This window comes from Nicotiana sylvestris, chromosome 2, assembly GCF_000393655.2.
Source record: "Nicotiana sylvestris chromosome 2, ASM39365v2, whole genome shotgun sequence".
NCBI lineage: Eukaryota > Viridiplantae > Streptophyta > Magnoliopsida > Solanales > Solanaceae > Nicotiana > Nicotiana sylvestris.
Window position 1 is genome coordinate 65,268,826 of NC_091058.1, and position 24,713 is coordinate 65,293,538.

The window sequence follows — 24,713 nt, forward strand, 5'->3', positions numbered from 1 at the left end:
TGAATCAAAGGAATTCAAAAACATTCAAGAACGTGAATCCTTCAAATTCTTAAGGAACTAGAAACGTTTTCCTCTCAAATCAAAATTGGTTGTTTCGTTCCAAAGTTTTTAAGAACCAAAAACAAGTTTTCGTCCCTGAATTTCTAAGGAGCGGAGGCAAATTTCGTTCAATCAACGAAGGTTTTCCAACAAAATATTATACGGAGTTTTCCCTACTCCAGGTATGTTAAGGCTAAGCTTTTCCTTCATTTTAGCATAAGATTGTAACTATACAAGTTTGATAACGAGGCATAGAGAAAAATTCGTATCCCGGAATTTACGTATATTTTGCTAGTCTCGCAAATTACATATATTTTTCTAGTTTTGTAAGTTACCATATTTTTCTTATCGGGACTACATATTCAGTTGAGTATTTCCTTCTTCCGGCCAAAAAAGAAGAGAGTTTACATATATACAACATTAAAAGTATTTTCATTACCATCGAGCTATCGATGGGCATGCCTCTATTGGGGCAACCTCTAATCAGATGGTAAGTATATACCGAGCCTGTTATGGTCGAGCACCTATGAGCGAGCCCAGTTGGTCGAGATACAGAGCCTAGTATGGCCGAACGCCTATGAGCAAGCCTAATACGGCAGAGCAATTATATATATATATACCGAGCCTTATAAGACCGGACAACTATTTTACTCGCTTTATTGAGAGAGTTGAATCAGTATCAGCAGGTGAGCATACCTTCATATTTTCTTTGACCCCCAGTTATTTTTAGTTATTATATTATCAGTTCAGTTTTAGCTTCAGTATATTGCCTTACATACTCGGTACATTATTTCGTACAGACGTCACATTCTGGGGGCACTGCATTTCATGCGTACAGGTTCAGACAGACAGACAGGTAGACCTCCTCAGTAGATGTAGTCCGAGTTCAGCTTTATTGGTAAGCTCCCCTTCTTTCGGAGTTGCCGAGTCTAGCAGTGTGGTATATATCTTGTGTATATATGTAGATAGGTTATGGTAGATCGGGGCCCTATTCCGATCACAGTACATCTATCAGTAGAGGCTTGTAGACATATCCTGTCGGTTAGTGCAGTATGTTGGGCTTGTAGGCCCTGAATGTATATTTTGTTAGCTTGTCAGTTGTAGTAATTATGACGGCCTTGCCGGCCCAGCTTTATGTTGACATTAGTCAGCATTAGTCTCCATTTAGTTTTATATTTTGTATCGCACATTATCTTGTAATGTGGCCTATAGCCAAAGTATGACATTACATGTTCAGATTCTCTTAGTCGCAAGTGGTACGCCAGGATAGATAAGGCACTAGATGCCAGTCTCGCCCTCGGGCTCGGGGCATGACAAAGTGGTATCAGAGCAGTTCTGTCCTAGAGAGTCTACAAGTCGTGTCTAGTAGGGTCTTGTTTATAAATGTGTGGTGTACCACATTATATAAGCAGGGGACTACAGAGCATTTAGGAATTGGTTACTCTTTTTTTCAAATCTAAATTGTGTTGTAGTAGCACTAAGTTATAGGAAATTTGAGTTAAACTTACATGTTGACGTTTGCATGTATAGATCACGGTAACTAGGAAGACTACGGCTAGCCAGAGGAGAGAAACAACAATAGGTGAGGTGACTAGCAGGGTACCCCCAGCAGATGGGGACCAATCAGAGTCGCATGGAGAGACCCCTACACAGCGATTACCGGCTCCTCCGCCACCTGGGGAGATTCCTAGGGAGATCGCACATCCAGTTCCCCCTCCGCTTCCTTCAGATCAGGACTTGAGGAGTGTGGTGCATTTGTTGGCACAGTTGGTAGCTACCCAGCAACAGGCTAGGGCATCCGCTAGTGCAGGACCTTCTGAGGGATCTGGGAGTTCAAGGGTCCGAGAGTTTATTGCTTTAAATCCCCCAGAGTTCACGGGGACAGATCAGAGGGAGGACCAGCAGGATTTCATAGATCAGCTTCATAGGATCTTTTGGGTTATGCATGTCACGGAGAAAGAGAGTTGAATTAGCAACTTTTTGACTTCGAGATATAGCCATCCTTTGGTATGAGGGATGGGAAAGGTCCAGGGGACGTGATGCACCTCCTGTTATTTGGGAGAATTTTTTAGATGCCTTCCTTGACTAGTACTTACCACGAGAGATCCAACAGGCCCGACTCGATTAGTTTCTAGCCCTCAAGCAGGGCAATATGAGTTTTCGAGAATATAGTCTCCATTTTGACTCATTGGCCAGATATGCACCGTCCATAGTTTCTACTATGCGGGATAGAATCTACGGTTTATAGCAGGATTGGCCCTAAAGTGGACCGAGGCATGTGTCACCGCTACATTGCAGGATAGTATAGATATCTCTCGGATTCAGGCATTTGCCCAGAATATAGAGAGGAGTAGGCGTCGACAGTAGAGTACGGAGAGGACTGAGTCAAGGATGCATAAGAGGATGAGATTTTCCAGGTCTCAGGAGCAGTCTCAGGGTAGTTACAGGACCCAGTAATTTGAACGGCCACCTAGACCTCCGCTACCTTAGTTACAGGGTTACAATTATGACCGTTATACTCAGTCAGGACCAGGTGAGAGCTCCCAGGCGTTAAGTTTGCAATGACAACGAGGTTCAAGGCAAACATGGACAGTTCCACTGCAGTGTGCCATCTGTGGTTGAGGACATTCGGTCCAGTTCCGAGCCGGTTCTGATGCTTGCTAGACATGTGGACGTCCAGGGCATATGATGCGAGATTTCCCAAATAGAGATTTTGGGGGAATGGCGCAACCAGCGAAATCAGCAACAAGATCATCTATGTTTGTTCATCATTCAGGGCGCGAGTCTCAGTCTTCAGCTAGTAGAGGTCGAGGCATAGGTAGAGGGTCCAGTTCAAGTGGTAGCCAGAATCATATCTATGCGCTAGCAGATCGACAGGACCAAAAGTCCTTACCAGACGTTGTGACAGGTATGTTGACCATTTGTTCTCACAAGTTTTATGCCTTGATAGACCCAAGATCTATTTTATCATGTATTACCCCATTTGTCGCACGGAAATTTGGTATAGTTCCTGAAATACTAAGTGATCCTTTTGCGGTATCTACACCGGTCAAAGAATCGATTATTGCTAGACACATTTACCGAGGTTGTACGATATCAGTTTGTGGTCATCGGACCTCAGCCGACCTAGTTGAGCTAGAGATGTTGGATTTTGATGTTATCATGGGCATGGACTAGTTGGAAGTTTGTTATGCCATAGTTGATTGTCAAGCAAAGACAGCCAGATTTCATTTTCTGGGTGAGCCAGTCCTTGAATGGGTAGGTAATACAGCGACACCCAAAGGCAGGTTTATTTCCTACCTGAAGGCGAGGAAAATGATCGAAAAGGGTGCATTTATCATATTGTGCGAGTTAATAATGCAGATGTTGAGATACCTACACTTCAGTCTATTCCAGTAGTAAAGGAATACGCATATGTATTTCCAGGTGAACTTCTAGGTATTCTTCTAGAGCGAGAGATTGATTTTGGCATCGATTTGCTTCCGGTAACGCAATCAATATCCATCCCTCCGTATAGAATGGTACCTGCCGAATTGAAGGAGTTGAAGGAACAGTTAAAAGATTTGCTGGAGAAAGGTTTCATCGGGCCTATTACTTCACCTTAGGGTGCACCGGTACTGTTTGTGCGGAAGAAAGATGGCCAGCTAAGGATGTGTATCGATTATAGGCAAAGAACAAGGTAACTATTAAGAATAAGTATCCCCTTCCAAGGATGGACGACTTGTTTGATCGGTTGCATGGAGCTAGATGATTTTCAAAGATAGTTTGAGGTTAGGGTACCACCAAGTCAGAGTTCGGGAGAAAGATATTCCCAAGACAACCTTTAGGACCTGATATGGCCACTTTGAGTTCCTTGTTATGTCCTTCGGGTTGACAAATGCACCTGCCATATTTATGGACTTGATGAATAGCCTATTTTGGCCATATTTGGATCTGTTCGTGATAGTTTTTATTGATGATATTCTAGTTTATTCACGTTCAGAGGATGAGCATGTGGATCACCTACGAGCAGTACTCCAAACCCTCCGTGATAATAAATTGTATGCTAAGTTTTCTAAGTGCGAGTTTTGGTTAAAGTCTGTAGCATTCTTGGGGCATATTGTATCCGATGGAGGTATAAAGGTAGACAGTCAGAAGATTGAGGCTATGAAATCCTGGCCTAGACCTACCACTCCGACAGAGATTCGTAGCTTTCTAGGCTTAGCAGGATATTACCGAAGGTTTGTAGAGGGTTTTTCTTCTCTTTCAGCACCATTAACAAAGCTGACGCAAGAAGCGACTAAGTTTCAGTGGACAGAGGCCTGTGAACAGAGTTTCCAAGAGCTTAAGAACAGGTTGACCGCCACGCTAGTTCTAGCACTTCCAGAAGGTCTAGATGGTTATGCCATGTATTGTGATGCCTCAGGTGTCAGGTTAGGATGTGTCCTGATGCAACATGGGAATATAATTATGTATACTTCACGGCAGTTAAAGAAGCATGATCGGAATTATCCAACCCACGACCTCGAATTAGCTGCGGTTGTCCATGCACTTAAGATATGGCGACATTATTTATATGGTGTTCATGTTGATGTGTTCATAGATCATAAAAACCTACAATATATCTTCAAGCAAAAAGAGTTGAATTTGCGATAGAGGCGGTGGCTTGAGTTATTAAAAGCCACGATGTTAACATTCTCTACCATCCAGGAAAAGCTAATGTTGTAGCAGATGCCTTAAGTCGACGATCTATGGGTAGCTTAGCACAGGTAAAGGCCAAAAAAAGACAATTAACTAGAGAGATTCATCAATTGGCTTGTTTGGGGGTTCAGTTAGTTGACTCTAGTAATAGAGGAGTTGTACTCCAAAATACTGCAAAATCATCTCTCATAGCTGAAGTAAAGGAGAGGAAGTACGAGGACCCAGAGTTAGTCGAATTGAGAGAGCGAGTTCCCCAACAGAAGGAGTCGTTGTTAGAACTCAAAGGAGATGGGGTTCTTAGATACAGGGGTCATTTGTGTGTTCCATATGTAGCAGGGCTACGACACAGGATTATGTAAGAGGCACATTATTCATGGTACTCCATTCACCCTGGGTCGATGAAGATGTATCATGACATTAAGGAGGTGTATTGGTGGAACGATATGAAGAAGAATATTGCTGAGTATGTCGCTCAATTCCCTAGTCTCCACCAGGTGAAAATAGAACACCAGAAGCCCAGAGGGCAAACGCAGACTATAGAGATCCTGACATGGAAATGGGAGGCGATAAACATGGACTTTATCATGGGTTTACCTCGTTCCCATCGTAAGTTTGATTCCATATGGGTGATAGTCGACAAGCCCACAAAATCAGCTCATTTCCTACTAGTCAGATCTACATATACAGCAGAGGATTATGAAAAATTATATATTAAGGTGTCACGACCCTGGTTCGCCCTCTATGAACCATCGTGACGATATCTAGTCTCTACGACGTGGCAGATATACCTCGAAGTCTTTAGAGTAGTCGCCTCGACTCAAGGGTGATAGGACTGGGTCGAAGTACCTGGATTTGCACATGAAAAACATGCACAAAAAGGGCATGAGTACACTACAGTGATACTCAGTAAGTGCCAAGCCTAACCTCGATCGGGTAGTGACGAGGAAGGCAGGGCCCTACTGAGATAAAATAAAAATATAAGGTATGACAGAATAAGATAAGCAATAGAGTTGAAAGCTAACAATAAGAATTTAATACAGGAATATAAGGAGCTCAATAACTGAAACAGAGGCAAAAACAATCATAAGGAGATACCATTCTTCACAAGGATAATAACCGGGGATCTCTCAATATCCCGAGGATCTCTTAGTACCCTCAATATATGCTAGGGATCTCTTGGTATCCCACAATCTCTCGGCATCCTCAATATATGCTAGGAATCTCTTAGTATCCTCAATATACGTGCTAGGGATATCTCGGTATCCCAAGGATCTCTTGGTATCTTCAATATATGTGCTAGGGATCTCTCGGTATCCCGTACCTCAGCTCAATCATAAATACGTGCAGGGGATCTCCTGGGATGCCGTCCCGTAGTCCCAAAATGATAACACACAGCAGCAACACAAAAAATACTCAAGTAAGCTCAATTTCGTACCAAGTAAACAGGTAATTCTAACCTAACATGATTCACATAATACAATTAAGGCAATTTAAGCAAATAAGCAATTAAGTCAATTAAACATACTTTTTCTAAGCTAATAACAGGCTTAAATTGCAAGTAGTATAAAACGGGAAAAAGGAACACCATAGAAATTACTTAAAGAAAATCGAATTTTCAACAATTATCTCAAGTCCGCACTCGTCACCTCACGTACAAGGCATTTCAATTACCAAATATACCAAATCCTAAGGGGAAAGTCCCCCCACACAAGGTTAGGCAAGCCACTTACCTCGAACCAGCTCAAATCAATCTGAAACCATGCTCTTACCACGAGTACTCAACTCCAAATGGCCCAAATATATTCAATTAAATTTCATAATGTAAATAACACTTCAAGTAACTTATTATACAAAGAAATTCTAAGCTAATACGCGAAATTAGGTAAAATGACCAAAACGCCCCTCGGACCCACGTCTTGGAATCTGGTAAAATTTACATTTCCAGAATCCTCACACTCTCATGAATGCATTCATACCAAAAGTTCCAAAATCGGACCTCAAATGGTCCCTCAAATCATCACTCAAAGGCCTCTAATTAGTCAAGCCCTAACCCCAAATTATCACTAATTTTCCTTAAATTGTCATGTTTATAATGATACAAATCACCCCAATAACGAGTTTAGGGACCAAAGACCTTACCCCAATGAATTCCTCTGAAAATCTATCTTAAAAATGCTCCACAAGGCTTCTTCCCGTTTGAAAAGAGGTGAAATAGATCAAATTCGCGAAGGCAAGAATTTATATATTTCTGCCTAGCTAATCTGCTTCTGTGGTCATGGGACCGCATCTGCGGTCCTGCTTTTGCAGAAATAATGTCGCATCTGCGATAATTCACTTAAGGCACTAGGTCACATCTGCGCTTCTTCTACCACACCTGCGGTCTCGCAGGTGCGCCCATACCACCGCACCTGCGAAAACTGACTTACAAGCACTTCGCCGCATCTGCGTCTCCTCAAGCGCCTATACGATCACACACTTGCGGTCCCCAATACGCAGGTGCGATTATGACCGAAGTTCAGCAGCTGAAACTGATCAAACCAACTCCCAAATCTTCCGGCAACCTTCCAAAACCATCCCGAGGCCCCCGGGACCTCAACCAAAAATACGGGCAAGTCATATATCACTATCCAAACTTATATCAATCCATAAAACACCTAAAACAATACTGAAACCTTGAATGTTATGGATTCAAGCCTAAGAACTCCACGATTCTCAAAATACGCTTTCGATCAAAAAGTCTATCAATCCTCGTCCAAATAACCTGAAATTTTGTACACACAACACATTTAACACTACGGAGCTACTCCAACTTTCGGAATTCCATTCCAACCCTCGGATCAAAATCTCACTATCGAACCGAAAACTTCAAAAATTTAACTTTCGGCATTTCAAGCCTAAATTAGCTATGGACCTCCAAGCCTAGATATGCTAACGGAACCATCAAAATTCCATTCTAAGGTCATCTTCACACTATTCCGACTACGGTCAAATTTCCAAAACTTAAGCACTCATTAAGGGACTAAGTGCACCAAAACTCTCCGAAACTCAAAATCGAACATCCGGGCAAATCAAAATTGCAGAAATAAATACGGGGAAAGTAGTTAATAGGAGATCAGGGCGTTAATTCTTAAGAAGACCGGTCAGGTCGTCACATAAGGAGATAGTGCGACTACATGGAGTACCTGTATCTATTATATCTAACTATGGAGCCCAGTTTACAGCATATTTTTGGAGGTCACTTCAGAAAGGTCTAGGAACTCAGCTGAATCTCAGCACAACTTTTCATCCACAAATGGATGGACCAGACGAGCACACGATTCAGACGTTCGAAGATATGTTACGAGCATGTGTGCTGGATTATAAAAGAAGTAGGGATAAACATCTACCTCTTATCGAGTTTTCATATAATAATTGTTACCACTCTAGTATCCAGATGGCTCCGTTCGAGGCTTTGTATGGGCGCAGGTGCAGATCTCCTATAGGGTGGTTTGATGTTGGAGAATCTGGGTTACATGGGCCAGACTTGGTTCAGCATGCCATTAAAAAAGTAAAGCTTATTAGGGAGCGACTGTTGACAGCTCAGAGTCGTCAAAAGTCATATTCTAACGTGTGGCAATGAGATTTAGAGTTCGGGGTTAATGATTGTGTATTCTTAAAGGTGTCACCTATGAAAGGTGTGATGAGGTTTGGCAAGAAAGGCAAGTTTAGCCCACGGTATATTGGGCCTTATAGGATCATTCGGAGAGTGGGCCAAGTAGCTTATGAGTTAGAATTGCCCTTGGAATTGGAGTCTGTTCATCCGATTTTTTACGTATCTATGTTACGAAAGTGCATTAGCGATCCTACCCAAGTGGTGTCCACAGATGATGTACAGATTATATAGGACTTGTCATACAAGGAAATTTTGGTTACCATCCTAGACCGACAAATCCGCAAGTTACGAAATAAGGAGATAGCATCCGTGAATGTTTTATGGAGAAGTAAGAAGGTGGAAGAGATGACATGGGAAGCAGAGGAAGAAATGAAGTCTAAATACCCCCACTTATTTCAAACTGAAGATATGACTCTAGGGTATAAACTCTCAGGCCAGTAGGTCATCAGGTAAACTCTCATTTTTAACTCTCAGAATTTATAATGGATAGTTGTGTGGAGTCAAGTTTTGCTATTTATAGATAGTGGCCATGTGTGGCATGTATAATAAGTTTTCTGGCTGCGTACAGGTTGGTTTCAGTCAAATGTACGGAAGAGACTCCGGCAAATATGTTCCCAAAGTATCTAAGAATAGACATTTACGGACAAATGTTTCTAAGGGGGGAAGGATGTTACATCTCATGTTTTTTTGTACGTTAAAGTTTCGTCTTTTGTAAATTGACGTAAACTTGGGGATGATATTATCTGGAGGTTAGCATATTTATGCTATTTATAACAAGCGATAAATAAGTATCATGAAGGATAAAGGATGCATGAATTAGAGAAAACGAGTTTTGTTGAAAATGGCCGATTTGGGATAAAATACGGATCAAGTAATAATACCCAATAGTATAACGTATAAAGTATATATAAAGTATATTAAAAATAAGTTGAATTTTAAGTAATTTGGGGCAATTTTTAAATTATGCGGGTAATTGGTTAATTACCGGGTAACAGAATATTACCCGATTAACTAATAAGCGGATAAAAACTTAATAATTATCCCCAAACACACATGGCAAGAAGCCACAAAAATAAGAGTGACTAAGTAGTCACTTATTATGCCACCTAGGCATAAACAAGATTGGGGATTAAGTTATCTGCCAAAAATTCATATGAATCAAAAGTGACTCCAAAAACAAAGTTAGTCTTTCAAGACTTTAAAGAAACAAAAAACGTTTCCTTTGAAATTCCAGTATGAATCAAAGGAATTCAAAAACATTCAAGAACTTGAATCCTACAAATTGTTAAGGAACCATAAACGTTTTCCTCTCAAATCTAAATTGGTTGTTTCATTCCAAAGTTTTTAAGAACCAAAAAGAAGTTTTCATCCATGAATTTCTAAGGAGCAAAGGCAAATTTCGTTCAATCAACGAAGATTTTCCAACAAATATTATATGGAGTTTTTCCTACTCCAGGTATGTTGAGGCTAACCTTTTCCTTCATTTTAGCATGATATTATAACTACACAAATTTGATAACGAGACACAGAGAAAAATTCGTATCCCAAAATTTACGTATATTTTGCTAGTTTCGCAAATTATATATATTTTCCTAATTTTGTAAGTTACCATATTTTTCTTATCGGGACTGCATATTCAATTGAGTATTTCCTTCTTCCGTCCAAAAGAGCAGAGAGTTTACATATATACAACATTAAAAGTATTTTCATTACCATCGAGCTATAATCGATGGGCAAGCCTCATTGGGGCAACCTCTAATCATATGGTAAGTTATATACCGAGCCTACTATGGTTGAGCGCCTATGAGCGAGCCCAGTTGGTCGAGATACAGAGCCTAGTATAGTCGAGCGCCTGTAAGCAAGCCTACTACGGTAGAGCAGTTATATACATATACCGAGTCTTATAGGCCGGACAACTATTTTACTCACTTTATTGAGAGAGTTGAGTCAGTATCAGCAGGTGAGCATATCTTCAGATTTTCTTTGACCCCCAGTTGTTTTCAGTTATTATATTATAAGTTCAGTTTCAGCTTTTGTATATTGCCTTACATACTCGGTACATTATTTCGTACTGACATCCCTTTCTAAGAATGTTGCATTTCATGCGTGCAGGTTCAGACGATAGACGAGTAGACCTCCTCAGTAGGTGTTGTTTGAATTCAGCTTTATCGGTAAGCTCCCCTTCTTTCGGAGTTGCCGAGTCTAGTAGTGTGGTGTATATCTTGTGTACATATGTAGATAGGTTATACGTAGGTCAGAGCTCTATTCCGATCACAGTACATTTATCAGTAGAGGCTTGTAGACATATTCTATCGGTTAGTACAGTATGTTGGGCTTGTAGGCCATATACATATATTTTGTTGGCTTGTCAATTGTAGTAATTATGACTGCCTTGCTGGCCCAGCTTTATGTTGACATTAGTCAGCGTTAGTCTCCATTTAGTTTTATGTTTTATATCGCACATTTTCTTGTAATGTGGCCCATAGCCAAAGTATGACATTACATGTTCAGATTCTCTTAGTCGCAAGTGGTACGCAAGGATAGATGAGGCACTAGGTGCCGGTCTTTCCCCCGGGCTCGGGGCATGACACTAAGGCCCTAAATGGCCAAACCTGTAGTTATAAGTATGACAATATGTACATGATCACGCCCAACTATGCCTCCTAAGTGGTCTAGCGGTCGTTGCAAATATAATCCTGTTTACAAGTCTAGAGTCAAATCCCACAAGAAATTAACCTACCAATCACAACCACTACTTTCGTAAGAATTCAAGTAATCAACCTTCAAAAATATTGAATAATGAATTGATTATTTACTGATTAAAAGCAAGGTAATTAAAAAGTTGTAATTTTATCATTAACAAAGCAAACATTGTAGACAAGATTGGAAAGGTCTAGGGTTATGATTTCCTCTCTCATCGGAATCCTTCCTACCACGTCTCCTATAAATTCGCCTAGATATCCTCTACCGATCGTGAGCACTTTAGGTGCCATAATTCTCTTTCGAGCAAATACAACAATTTACTAGACGTATTCTTCCGAACTATGCTAACTGGCACTAGTTTACCGCTCACTAAGATCGCACCAATGTTTTGTTATTCCTAATCCCGCCTTTAAACCCTCCGTATTGATTCCTCAAATACGTTAGCAGTGGCGTTATTCAACAACTACCTAAATGCGTACTCTCTCTCGAGAAATACACACTAAATAGGCACAGCCAATTGAGGGCCCTTCAACCAACAACAATAATAATATAGTTGAACAAGTAGAGAAATGTAAATGACAAATTTATATTAGACGCAGTAAAAAAATCATCCTTCAAATGTAGGTTCTATCAAACCCTAGGTGGAAATTTAGCTACTCATAATTGTTTGCACAAATGCAAGTTTAGAATTCATAACAATGGAAAATAGGAAGAAAGAGGAAAAAATATGAAGCTGAATCCTTCTCCTTGATCTAAGCGTGTTCTTGTCTCTCCAAAGTCTTCTACCCTTCAAAAAATGTCTAACTCTCATATTTATATGGTTTAGGGTTAAGTTGGGCTGAATTTTGCTTCATCTAATTTAGGTTGAAAAAGTTGAATTTTTCTTCTCCAGTTCCGGTCTGGCAAAGTGACCCTCGCTTCACTATCCGGGACTTTTTTTATTTCTTCTATTCTGATTCCTGTCTAACAAAGTGAACCTCGCGTTGCTGTCTGTGACTTTTCTCTTCAGCACTTTTTTCACCAATTTTTCTCCCATTTGATCCTTTTCCGCGCAAGTTTATTCCTATGCATAAGAAACACGTAATGAGCATATTTTCACTTCAAAAGCGATATGAAATCCCGTAACTCACACACGAAATAACACATAAACACACTCAAAACATGCACTTTTCACCCTTTATCGTCACCCCACACTTAAACTTTTGCTCCCGCTCGAGCAACTTAAAAGTAAGCACATAAGCAAGAAACACCTTTCAAAACATACTCAAGCATCACACCAATGACAAGGGTTTATATCAGCGCTTTGAACCTAGTATATGCACTCTTTATACTGTTCCTCAAGTTCTAAAATCATGCCAAGATCATTTAAAATATTCATTTGGCTCTTCCTAACATCCTCGCCTCAAAATGTGACTCTAATGCATTCCACACTATGACTCGCTCCGTGTGCCTACTCAAAAATCAAGGTCTCTACCACTCCTTTGCAAATCATATGCCCTCACCAACAAAACATAGAGAGAAATTAGTCCACACACTCAAATATAAGTTTAAATATAATTTAAGGACTCTTAGATCGGAAGAATTTGCGCACTCTCACAAAGAAACTCTTATGTTACCCAAGTTCGTACCATAAGCTCGCATGTAGTGTAAGTCTCTACTAATTTAAGCTCGCAAAGTCTAGGATCAAGTAGAACTTTATAGGTTGTAATGTAGGCTAAGAGACAGATAGGATATATTTGAGAAAATAGTGACTAACCCTCCTAAGCACTTTAATACACTACACTTCTCTTCTAAGCACCTTCTTGTCATGACCAATTCAATGTCTTTCCATGAAACCATAAACATTTAGGCCCTTCTTCATTAAGCACATCAACATATAGATATTTACTAGCCTAGACAAAGATATGGAGGTGTTATTCTTTTTTTTCTCCTTAATTTGGTATTTTCGGCTAGTATCTTTTTTTATTTGTACACAAATACACCTTTCGGGCCTTTCTATGGTTCCACTCAAAAGTTCCCCAATCTCTTTCTTTATTCTTCTAACTACTTAAGTACTTTGAGAGGTAAAGGTTTGACATGATTTGATTAAGAACAAAGGGGATTCAGCTTGTAATGTGGTTGCCAAAGAAAAGATCTACAGGCTCAAAAGGGGTGACTACAGATAATATCAACACTGGTAGGCAAATAGGTTAAATGGTCAATCAAAGAAAGTCTATATCACTTCCCAAACTTCTAAGACTTAATCATTTCGCTATGACTCAAGGGGGAAAGTTCTAGACTAGCAAGGATGGCATAGAGTACACTAAAGTCTCACCTCACACAATGCACATGACTCACTTAGGATGGCTCAGACTTGACTCTCGAGTTAAAGCAACTAGCACAGCCATCATAAAATTTCAACACACGGGAATTAATCACAAGAGTCAAAAAATGAGACTCGGTGTCTAAAGAAAGCCACACATATTATCAAGGCATGTAATTATAGAGATTATGAAGAATGTACTTAGTTCAAATGCTCCAGACCTAAGCCTCAATATAAAACATGTCAAAAGCACAAATTACTCAAGTTTCTTCTAATTCCATTGTCAGTTCAACCAGAAAACAAAATAAAATAGGAACAATTTTTTTTTTTGTATTTTTCTTTAGACTTTAGTCCTTGAAGAAAACTGTCTAGGTAATCCATCGTCGGAAAAAGTCCATAATTATTTACAAATTTTGAAATAAATCTACCTAAAACTATCTGGTTCAAGAGAATGACATCCTCAGGAAAGAACTATGGTTTAAAGAAAACCCAGAATTAAGCCACTATAAAAAAAATTACTACAATTATACAATTACAATGGCCATAAAAGTGATCATGCAATTCAAAATATATCACTAGCAGTTAAGCACATGCCACAAAAATTAAATCCTGAAACCCTACCCTACACTAAAGAATGTGTATTGTCCTCAATTGCACAATATCACAAAAATACAAATAAGCAAGATCATAAGTCGAGTGGGTGTCAGAAACTCCCTCAAAATCACTCCGGTCGTAGTGAGTCCTAGCTCCCCTGCAACAGTGCCATCAGTAGCACTTAAATCAGCCGTTTGGAGCCCCTCTACATCAGTCTGTAACTTTATAGTTATTCTATGTTAATTAGCACAATTCAACAACAAGTGAGCAAGGCAACACCTAAGTCGACGGCAGATGATACTTGTCATAGCAAGAATACAATTGAAGTTCATAAGACACCCAATGGTCACCCCACACTTAAGAGATGTTCGTATTAACAATAGAGGTTGATTAGCTACTCAGACTTTACTAAACCTCACCAAAAATTTATTCGGGCAATTCATCGAACACTTTATGTGCACAATTTTTGCTAAGCTTCATTGGTTCAATTTGCCAATAGTGTACCCTCCCAATTAGAGTAAGGTTGTGGGAATTGTAGTTTTTCACCACTCTAGGTATAACCACCAACAAATTTTAGAGCAAAATATGCTCCACCATCCAAAAAAATCATTAATCATCCTACCACATAAACAACAACACAACTAAAGAGAGAAAGAAAAGAAGAAAACAAAAAAAATAACTAACCTAAGGAAAATAATCGGAAGGGACTGTGGGTGGGGAATAGAGACACATCACAAGACGAGAAAGAGGAGAAAAAACTGAGAGGAGTGGGGCGTACCTGGTGGAGGAGGTGCTGGGAAAAGAAGAAATAGAAAGGTGGGAGGGTTAATGTTGCTTTTCTCTTCTTTTTGTTTTTATTATATTTGAAAAATTAACGAGAAAACAGAAAAATAAAAAAAATAAAAATACTTGAGGTCACGCTAGGACAACGCAACGCACGACCTGGAGACATGCCCCTTTACCTGGTTAAGTTATGTTCGGTCTTAGTCTCGCAAAGCGATCTTCGCTTTGCTGCCTCTCCACGTTCATCATTTTTTTCTTTGGTGACTAAATGACAACTAGACGAAAATAAGAAATATGGGTTGCCCTCCGACAAGCACTTGATTTAACATTACGGCATGACGAATTACAACATTACAATGGGTTGCCTCCTATGAAGCGCCTGATTTAACGTCGTGGCACGACACGGGCTATCCTTTATCAAGGATCCTTCAAGTAATTGTCGAGATCACTTTATCTTCCTCAACCATGCCTTGATAATGTTTTAGCCTTTGCCCGTTAACTTTGAACTTGTGGGAGCCACCTTTTGAGGTAATTTCTATGGCTCCGACGGGATGCATCTCTACCACATGAAATGGTCCTGACCATCTTGACTTCAACTTGCCCGGAAACAACTTCAATCTCGAATTGTATAGCAGTACCACATCTCCAAGCTTAAAACCCTACTCAAGAATTATTTTGTCATGCATCATCTTCATTCTCTCCTTGTATAATCTTGTGCTCTCAAAAGCATGGTAATTGAAATCGTCAAATTCATGCAAATTTGTGACTCTACTTGTAGCCGCAACTTCCATATCGAGATTCAGCTGCCTCACTACCCACAAATCTCTATGCTACTCCACGGGTAAGTGACACGCCTTTCCAAATACCAATTTATATGGCGACATGCCAATTGGAGTTTTGAAAGCGGTACGATAGGCCTAGAGTGCATCATTTAACTTTCTCACCCAATCCGTTCTTGTATCATTCACGGTCTTTGTCAAAACACTCTTTATCTCTCTCTTCGAAACCTCCACTTGCCCACTCGTTTGTGGGTTATATAGGGTGGTAACCTTGTGGCGTACACTATATTTTTCTAATAACTTTGTGAAGGCTCGGTTGCAGAAGTGAGTGCCTCCATCACTGATTAATACCTTTGGAGTGCCAAATTGGGTGAATATATTCTTTCTCAAAAAACCAATAACTCCTTTTTCATCATTTGTAGGGAGTGATATATCTTCTACCCATTTTGACATGTAGTCCATAGCTACAAGTATGTACTTGTTGCCATATGAGCTGACAAAAGACCCCATGAAATCGATTTCACATACATCAAACACTTCCACCTCCTGAATTGAGTTCATGGGCATCTCATGTCGGCGAGAAATATTCCCGGTCTGTTGGCATTCATCACGACCCTTCACAGAGAGGTGTGCATCTTTGAATAATATCGGCCAATAGAAGCTCAACTCCAGCACTTTTGCGGCAGTCCTTAATTCTTCGAAATGGCCACCATATGGGGATATGTGACAAGCCTACAAAATAGAAGATTGGTCTGTCTCGGGGATATATCTCTGGATCATGTTATCAAAATAAATCCTGAATAGATAAGGCTCATCCCAATAATACATGTGATAGTTACGAAAGAACTTTTTCTTCTAAATAGAAGAAAGGGCATAAGGGATTATTGTCACGACCCAAACTGAAGGGCCATGACTAGCACCCGACCACACTTGCCGAGCACCAACGTACATTTCATCTAACCTTCATTATTATCTTTTAAGGCTGACGAGATCAATATAAATGGTAGACCTAGATCATGGACAACCAGCAATAAAATATGACGGCATGAACATACATAGCAGGGGATGACCAGACAATCAAGAAACTACGTATAAGGTATGAGCTACCACGCTACTATGAAAGACTATACAACAAAAACTAGCCGACAAGGCATACCAAACTATACATGAGCCGACACCTGTCTATGAGCCTCTAAAAGAACATAAGTGTTGCAACATAGCCGGAACAGGGCCCCGACATACCCATAATGTCTATAACAAAAATTGCATACCAAGACCAAGGCAAGTCCGGAGAAGGGATCTCGCCAATCACCGCTGAACTGGACAGTCTACTGTGGTGGGGGAGCTGCACCTGCCTGTCTATCAGGACCTGCAGCACGACATGCAGCGTCCACAAATAAAAGGACGTCAGTACGAATAAAGTACTGAGTATGTAAGGCAAGGAACCATAAATGCGATCAGTAATGTAAGCAAGGATAGAAAATATACAACCTGTAACATCTTAGTACCTCTGAGGGCTACTTACATGAAATGCATGATACATATGTATAAATACATAAACCTTTAAAGCATTCGCCTCTATGGGCATCATCATCATCATATCGTACCCGGCCATAATAGGCTCGGTAGAATCGTACCCGGCCACGTGGAGCTCGGTAAAACCCAACTGATCAGTGGTTGCACAATAGGTGTCGTACCCGGCCAACTATAGCGTGGCTCGGTAGAGTAAAATAGATACATATATATAATGCATGCTCGACTCATGGAATCACATTCTAAACCTTTCGGAGTGACGTAAGGTCGGTATCCTCTGTACACGTTATTAGGACTAACTCTTCACTATGAACCTTATAAGAATCAGGAAGTACCAACAACATTGATAACATAAGAATAAGAGAAGCAACATTAACATCAATCGTTCCATAAGAGGGAAAACAATGTAAGTACTGCTAGCTTCTAAGAGTAGAGTATCTTGGAAGCTCGTTCATTACATTATGTACAATCGGAGTCGTGCAAAAGAAGGAAAGGGATAGCCTCACATACCTTGTATATACTGCCCCAATCTCAAGCTATGCAATTGTCAAAACTCCTTAGTCTACAATAAGAGAAACGATACTATCGTTATCATTTAAGCGTCATAACTATTATGTATCGACCACAACCTATTTTACGATGAAACGGACAGCACCTCCCCTATATATATGACCTCACACCATTCAAAACAGTCACCAAACAGCCCAAACAACATCAATAATAAACATATTGAGCCTCCCAAAATAGTCCACACATAGCCTAATCACTCCATACATACGACGACCACCGTAGTCGTGTCAAACAACCTGGAAATGTTACGAATAACTATCAGCCCATAACCCTACATATATATGGTGTTTCTCCACACCCTTCCTCCTCCAAAACTCCACAAGATAGTAGTAAAATACGCAGCCCAACAACAACGCAAAACAGTCCACAAAACAATAACATTACTACCAAGCCTTTCGATATATATCTCACAAGTTCTAGCTTCAATGGCTTAGCCGCAACTTGGATAATCTTAAATACATATAGAGTAAGAGGTTCCTTACCTTTATACAGAAATAACAACTCCAATTTGACCTTAAATTTCCATGAAATATCCCTCCAATGCTGCCACAACAACAAAAAAGCGAAACTAGCGATCAATTAGTGTTTTTCGGCACTAGAATCACTTTAGAAGGCTTGAAATCACCTAGGATTGATATTAAGAACATGAGGGAGTATTTACAGAACATAAACCCTTTAAAACAACCTCCCACACGAGCTGAAACGACACAAAAATGAGCAACAACAAGAAGAACAAGAGACTTACTAGCGCCACGGAATTCCCGACACTTGATTTGTGTTGTTTGCCCTTTTTTTGGGTCTTGAATCTTGAGAGAACCTTGAGAGGATGTTCCTAGGGTTCTAAGGTCTGAAAATAGTGAAAAGAAATGACTTAAAACGGGTTGGAGGCATCCTATATAGGTCCAAATATCTTAAACCGACTTAGTGGGCCCCATAGAGAGGTGCTTGGCGCAGTCTCGCGAAAATGCGAATATCTCTCTACTCCGAGATCGTATCGATGAACGGTTTAATGCGTTGGAAACTAGACTCATAGATATTTAATTTTGTTGGTAGATAACCCCGTAATTCCTTGTAAATTATGAGAAAAGATTAGAAACATTTGACCTAATGTTTAAGTAAAATTATGAACCTAAGTTGCGATAACTTTTGTCGACTTTTGTTTCATAACTCGTTTGACTTCAAGACTTATGATACGGATATTATATGATGAAAATACCTTAATAAATGACCTCTTGAGTGTATTAAGCACCGCTAGATTACCTGAAAATACGAGTTACAACATCCTTGATTCGTTTAACTTCTAATACTAGTTAATCACCCTTATACACTCTTGTATCACTTAAGACCAATAGGATTGACTTCTTATCATCTCAAAGATAATTCCTTCTTGGATTTATGTTAACTAATATATGGAATGAACTAACACATGTGGATATGGGTTGTAACACCCTCCCCCCCTTAGGAACATTCGTCCTCGAATGTAAGGGTTTATGGGGAGTTTAAATCATCGTGGATTCCAATGGAAATTTCCGATCAATTTTCCCCTATAAAATGGTCACTAGCAAAACTTGCAAGTAATTAAGCCCAACATATGGCTTCACAAGGCTACACAAAGCATTATGCGTATTTACATTATCTACATATCACCATTTTGTATTAAGGAGGAGTATTCTCAAATTATTGCTTACCTCATAGAGCCGTTTCTTCTTCCAATGTATCCTGTCTTCCACCAGCATCCTTGTTATCTTCATTCTGGAATAAGTAAGGGTATTTAGACTTCATCTCCTCTTCTGCTTCCCATGTCATTTCTTCCATATTTTTGTTCCTCCACAATACTTTGACGGAAGCTACATCTTTTGTTCTCAGCTTGCGGACTTGCCGATCTAATATCGCCACTGGCACTTCTTCATATGATAGGTCCTCTGTAACTTGTACATCTTTGATAGGGACGACTCGAGAAGGGTCTCCAATACATTTTCTCAACATAGATACATGGAATACCGGGTGGACAAATTCCAATTCGGATGGCAATTCTAACTCATAAGCAACCTGTCCAATCCGTCGAAGAATTTTATACGGCCCGATATACCTTGGACTCAGCTTACCTTTCTTCCCAAAACGCATAATACCCTTCATTGGTGAGATCCTCAGGAAAACCCAATCACCAACCTCAAACTCTAGATCACGACGTCGGACATCAGAATAAGATTTTTGCCTGCTTTGTGCCGTCCTCAATCGCTCCTGTATCACTTTCACCTTCTCAATAGCTTGGTGAATCAAATCTGGCCCATATAATTCTGTTTCACCGACTTCGAACCATCCAACTGGTGATCTACATCTCCTCCCGTATAGTGCCTCGTATGGGGCCATTTTAATACTGGAATGGTAGCTATTGTTATAGGCGAATTCTATGAGTGGAAGATGATCATCCCAATTCCCCTTAAAATCTAGAACACATGCTCGTAGCATATCTTCCAGTGTCTGAATGGTACGTTCAGCCTGTCCGTCAGTCTGCGGATGAAATGCAGTGCTGAGATTTACCTGTGTGCCTAAACCCTTCTGGAAAGACCTCCAAAAGTTAGCCGTAAATTGAGCTCCTCGGTCTGATATAATAGATATGGGCACACCATGAAGCCTAACAATCTCCTTGATATACAACTTTGCATAATCTTCAGCCGTGTAAGTTGTCTTCACTGGCAGAAAATGGGCACATTTTGTAAGTCGATCAATTATCACCCAGATGGAGTCAAACTTATGATAAGAGCGAGGTAATCCAATAATGAAGTCCATATTAATCACCTCCCACTTCCAGGTCGGAATCTCTATATTTTGAAGCAATCCACCGGGTTTCTGATGTTCTATCTTTACTTGTTGACAATTGGGACACTGGGCTACAAATTCTGCAATAGACTTCTTCATATTATCCCACCAATACTGCTCCTTGACATCATGATACATCTTTGTCGAGCCGGGATGGATGGAATATCGGGATTGATGAATCTCATTCATAATCTTCTCTCGCAACCCTGCCACATTAGGCACACACAATCGGCTCTGGTATCTCAGTGCCCCGTCTTTTCCGATCCCAAAAGCCATACTTTTACACTGTTGAATGCTTTCTCTTAATCGTACTAAGATAGGATCTTCATATTGTCGTGCTTTTACCTCGGCTACCAAAGATGATTCTGATGTATTCTGTACAGTAACACCTCCGTCATCAGAGTCTAACAATCTGATTCTCATATTGGCTAGCTGATGAAGCTCTTTAATCAACCCCCATCTACCTGCCTCAATATGTACTAAGCTTCCCATTGATTTACGGCTGAGAGCGTCTGCCACAACATTGGCTTTACCGGGATGATACAATATCTCGACGTCGTAGTCTTTCAATAATTCAAGCCACCTACGCTGCCTCAAATTCAACTCTTTCTGCTTGAAGATGTATTGTAAACTCTTGTGATCTGTGTAGATGTCAACATGGACGCCGTATAAGTAGTGCCGCCATATCTTCAAAGCATATATTACTGCAGCCAATTCCAAATCATGGGTTGGATAATTCTTTTCATGCTTCTTCAATTGTCTTGATGCATAAGCAATCACATTCCCACGCTGCATCAATACGCACCCCAAACCTATACCTGAGGCATCACAATATACCACATAATCTTCTGTTCCTTCAGGAAGAGTGAGCACTGGTGCAGATGTCAATCGATTCTTCAGCTCCTGAAAACTACGTTCACAAGTGTCAGACCACTGGAATTTGGTAGCTTTTTGTGTTAACTTAGTCAATGGTGATGATATAGAGGAAAATCCTTCTACAAACCGCCTATAATATCCTGCTAGCCCTAGGAAGCTGCGGACTTCTGATGGTGTTGTAGGTCTCGGCCAATTCTTTACTGCATCGATCTTCTGAGTGTCGACACTAATACCCTCATCAGATATCACATGGCCAAGGAATGCTACTGAGTTCAGCCAGAATTCACATTTGGAGAGCTTAGCATATAACTTACGATCCTAAAGCGTCTGTAATACTATCCGCAAGTGGCCCGCATGTTCCGCCTCCGAACGAGAATACACTAGAATGTCATCAATGAATACAATCACGAACACATCAAGATAGGGCCTGAATATAGTATTCATGAGATCCATAAAAGCTGCTGGGGCATTTGTTAGCCCGAACGACATCACCAAGAACTCAAAGTGCCCATATCTTGTCCGGAAGGCCGTCTTTGGAATATCCTTCTCCCTAACCCTCACCTGATGATACCCTGAACGTAAATCAATCTTAGAGAAATACTTGGCACCCTGGAGTTGGTCAAACAGGTCATCAATTCTTGGAAGTGGATACTTGTTCTTTATAGTAGACTTATTCAACTGTCGATAGTCGATACACATCCGTAACGACCCGTCTTTCTTCCGCACGAATAGGACTGGTGCACCCCAAGGTGAAGTGCTAGGCCTAATAAAGCCCTTATCTAGCAAGTCCTTCAACTGCACCTTCAACTCTCGCAACTCTGCCGGGGCCATTCTGTATGGAGGAATAGAGATCGGTTGAGTGTCAGGCAACACATCAATGCTAAACTCAATCTCCCTTTCAGGAGGAAGGCCTGGGAGTTCATCTGGGAAAACATCTGGGAATTCGTTGACCACAGGGATTGATTGTAAAGTAGGCGGTTTCGCCTCCGCATCCCTAACGCGAACGAGATGATAAATGTAACCTTTTGAGATCATTTTCCTTGCCTTAAGATAGGAAATAAACCTACCTTTCGGTGTAGCAATGTTCCCTTTCCATTCAATGACGGGTTCACCTGGAAATTGGAACCTAACCATCTTCGTACGACAGTCAACATTTGCATAGCATGAGGCCAACCAGTCCATTCCCATTATCACATCAAAATCAACCATTTCTAACTCAAATAAATTTGCCGAGGTTTGACGACTACAAATCATCACAGTGCAACCTCTATATACCCTTCTAGCAATCACAGAATCTCCTATCGGAGTAGATACCGCGAGGGGTTTACTTATCAATTCAGGTTCAATGCCAAACTTATTAGCCACAAAGGGTGTAACATAGGATAATGTAGATCCCGGATCAATCAACGCATATACATCATAAGAAAACACAGATATAATACCTGTAACAACATCTGGAGACGACTCGAGATCCTGTCGACCTACTAGAGCATAGGTTCGATTTTGAGCACCACTCGAACTCGGCACTGCACCTCTACCCCTACCACGACCTGTCGACTGCTGAAAACCCCGTGCTGGAGGTCGAACTGATGAGGAAGAACCAGACACAGATCCAGTCGGCTGAGCCATACCATCACCTCCTCTATTAGGACAATCCCGCATCATATGGCCAGGCTGCCCGCACGAATAGCATGCATCAGAACCTCGACGACACAGTCCAAAGTGGGCCTTGCCGCACTGATCACAATGTGGTGTTGGGGGTCTCATCTGACTAGTATCCCTGTGATGTTGCGAGCCAGATGCCCGCGAACTCTGACCTGGACCAGAATAGGATCGATCATATCGAGGCCTCTGAAACTGTGGAGGAGCACTAGCTACAGGTGGCGCCGAACTCCTCGAAAACTGTGGCCTGATGCGGCCTCTGAAGTCATCAGAATACCCTGCAAATCTCGCCCTCTTATGCTGGCCTCTATCCTGCTCCCTAACTGCCCTCTGCTGGCGCTTACGATCCTCTAGGGTCTGGGCATAAGCTTGAATACGGGAAATATCCATGCCCTCCACCAAGGAGGCTGTCGTACACTCATTTATTAGATGTGGTCCCAACCCATTCACGAACATATGCACCCTATCACTCATCTCGGCCACCATATGGGGAGCATACCTTGCCAAAGAATCAAACTGCATACTGTACTCTCGCACACTCATATTACCTTGTCTAAGGTTCAAGAACTTATCAGCTCTAGCTCGTCGTATCTCAACTGGCAAGTAGTGACGAAGAAAGGCCTCAGAAAATTCCTTCCACACAGCTGGAGGAGGGTTCGGACCCCTGGATCTCTCCCAACTATCATACCAGAGAACCGCTAAATCCCGTAACCGATAAGAAGCCAACTCTACTGCCTCTGTATCACTAACATGCATAACCCGAAGTGTACGATGAACCTGGTCAATAAAAGTCTGTGGGTCCTCCTTGGGGTCTGATCCGGTAAACACTGGAGGGTCTAAATTAATAAAATCACAAACTCTTGTACTAACTGGTTTCTCAGCAGCACCTGTATTCTACCTCTGATCCTGAGCAGCTACCAAGGTAGTCAATAACTGCAAAGCACTCCGCATATCCTGGTCTGGAGTGCCAGACGGAGGAACTGGAGGCGCTGGGTGCCTTCTAATATCCTCTGGAGGAGATGGAGTAGATGAGGTATGAGAGGGCATCTCACTTTGAGCCTCACTTTGTCCTGCTCTGACTTGGGGCACCTGACTGGTACCCTCTCCCGCTGTTGTATCAAGCCGTCTACTAATCGTTTGCTTCCTAGTCGAAGGCATCACTGGAAAAAAACAAGGTGAATATTAGAGACGAACACTTACGACTCAACTCTACGCACGATCTAGATTCAGGAAGAAGGTAACAACCCTAGATGTCATGTAGCCTCCTGATTATAAATGTGGCACGCTACACATCCATAATCAAGACTCTACTAGACACGGCTCATAGACAACCCCTAGGACAGACTTGCTCTGATACCAAGTTTGTCACGACCCAAACTGAAGGGCCATGACTAGCACCCGACCACACTTGCCGAGCACCAACGTACATTTCATCTAACCTTCATTATTATCTTTTAAGGCTGACGAGATCAATATAAATGGTAGACCTAGATCATGGACAACCAGCAATAAAATATGATGGCATGAACATACATAGCAGGGGATGACCAGACAATCAAGAAACTACGTATAAGGTATGAGCTACCACGCTACTATGAAAGACTATACAACAAAAACTAGCCGACAAGGCATACCAAACTATACATGAGCCGACACCTGTCTATGAGCCTCTAAAAGAACATAAGTGTTGCAACATAGCCGGAACAGGGCCCCGACATAC